This window comes from Nannospalax galili, unplaced genomic scaffold (genome assembly GCF_000622305.1).
Source record: "Nannospalax galili isolate Female #2095 unplaced genomic scaffold, S.galili_v1.0 scaffold305, whole genome shotgun sequence".
NCBI lineage: Eukaryota > Metazoa > Chordata > Mammalia > Rodentia > Spalacidae > Nannospalax > Nannospalax galili.
In genome coordinates this window covers 2,928,339-2,930,692 of record NW_008356258.1, presented here as the reverse complement: position 1 = coordinate 2,930,692, position 2,354 = coordinate 2,928,339, and positions in this window count along the sequence as shown.

The following is a 2,354-nucleotide window of genomic DNA, read 5'->3' as shown; positions in this document are numbered from 1 at the left end:
CAAAGACCTCAATGTGAAGCCTGAAACTCTGAAACTGTTAGAAGAAAACATTGGCAAAACCCTACAAGATACAGGTGTAGGAAAGGATTTTCTAAACCGGACATCAGTTGCTCAGGAAACAAGGGCAAGAATCAACAAATGGGACCTCATTAAACTCAAAAGCTTCTGTACATCAAAGGAGGCAACCAGGGAAGTGAAAACAAAACCCACAGAATGGGAGAAAATCTTCAATGACACATCTGACAGAGGTTTAATATCCAGAATATACAACGAACTCAAAAAACAGAATCAAGAGAAGTAACCCAATTAAAAGATGTTCAACACCACTAATAATTAGGGAAATGCAAATTAAAACCACTTTAAGATTTCATCTTACCCCAGTCAGAATGGCTAAGATCAAGAGAACAAATGATACCAAATGTTGGAGAGGATGTGGGGAAAGGGGAACACTCATCCACTGCTGGTGGGGCTGAAAACTAGTTCAACTCCTATGGAAAGCAGTCTGGAGAACTCTTAGAAAACTACAAATGAACATACCATTTGACCCAGTTATACCACTCCTTGGCATATACCCAAAGAACTCATCCTATTGCAGAGACACTTGTACATCCATGTTTGTTACTGCCCTTTTCACAACGGCTAAGAGATGGAAGCAACCTGTGTCCCTCAGTTGACGAGTGGATAATGAAAATGTGGTTCATTTATACGATGGAGTTTTACTCAGCAGTAAAGAAAGATGAAATCATGAAATTTGCAGGTAAATGGATGGAACTAGAAACTGTTATACTAAGTGAAGTAACAGACTCAGAAATAAAAATTGACATATGTTCTCCCTCATATGTGGATCCTAAGATCAGACTCTGATAAATAATTATGCAAACAGACATAACTGCAGGAACCAGGACAAGGGTAAGGAAACAGTGAGGTAAAGGAAAAGAAATAACCTGAAGGAGAAGAATAGTAGGCAACAGACCTTAAGAAGGGAGATTTGGATAAAAATTGGGTTAGATTAGGGGCAGGGTTAGGTCTTGGGCTAGTTTTAGCAATATGATTAAGTTTAGGTTTACGGTAATTTTAGTGTAAAATTTAGGACTAGGGTATTTGTCAGCTTTAGTGTTAGGGTTAGGTTTAGTTTTAGGGTTAGGGTTAAGTTTAGGGTTAGATTTGGGTCGACTTTTTTTATGTAGGGTTAATGTTGGATCTATGTTTATATATTGTGATAGGATTTGGTTTAGGGATTGAGGTATGGTTAGGGCTAGGTTTCTGTGTAGGTTTAGGATTAGGCTTAAGTTAAGAGTTTTGTTAGTCTTAGGGTTAGGATTAGGTCTAGGCTTAGGTTCAGGTTTAGAGCTAGGTTAGTCTTGGGATTAGGATTAGGTCTAGGTTTAGGTTTAGGTTTAAGATTAGGGTTAGGGTTTGGGCTAGGGTTAGAATTAGGTCTAAGGGTAGGTTTCATATCATCATTAGGGTTCAGGGTAGGATTAGGGTTGTATATGGGAGTAATTTAAGGGTTAGGAGTAGTTTAGGGTTAGGGCTAGGGCTACGGTTTGGTTTAGGTTTATGGCTACAGCTAGTCTTAGGGTTAGGGTTCATTTCCTCCATGCTTCCAAGTGAAGCCAGCCATGGTTGAGCAGGACCATTGACTTATCTTCACATAGGCGGAAGTGGTAAAAGAAAGGAACCAGTGGCTCCTCCCAAGCCCATGTGACCCCTGAGGAACAGATCCTCAAATGACCTTGAGAGTAAAAATAAATTGGTTTATCTGGGCCAACTGTATGGCCTTAAACACCCAAAAGGAAAGTATAACCAAAGATTAAAGGGGCCAATATAAATTTTTAAGAGTTCATATGTATAGCTTTAGCTACCTTCTTTTGAGTTGTTGGCCAGGGTGGCCCAAAGGACTCCCAGATAGTAACACAGCAAAGAGCTGTGAAAATATACAGCAGACCCCAATCTTACCTAAAGGAATATTGAGAACTGATTACTGCTAGATTAGGATCAGCTGACCTTCCTAAAACAAAGACCTCTGGATAGGCTGACTAGATTCACCAGATGGACAAGTAGCGGGGAACAGCTGGGGGCACTGACAACACAGCAGACAGTAGCAGGGGTAACAGAGTATAAGGGCTCTAGTGGGGGGAGGGAGGTTCTGGGAGGGTGCCACCTGGGAAGTGGTTGTATAGTTGAATAAGATGGTTTAGGATGTTCTGTGTGATATACACACAGAAAAAAATCAACAAATTTTTTAAAATGTATTACATTTGAGGAGGAAGAATAAAAGTCTATGGCATATTAATTAGTAGAGGTGATGAACATTACCATTGAAATCTACCTGATGACTTTATAGACATACA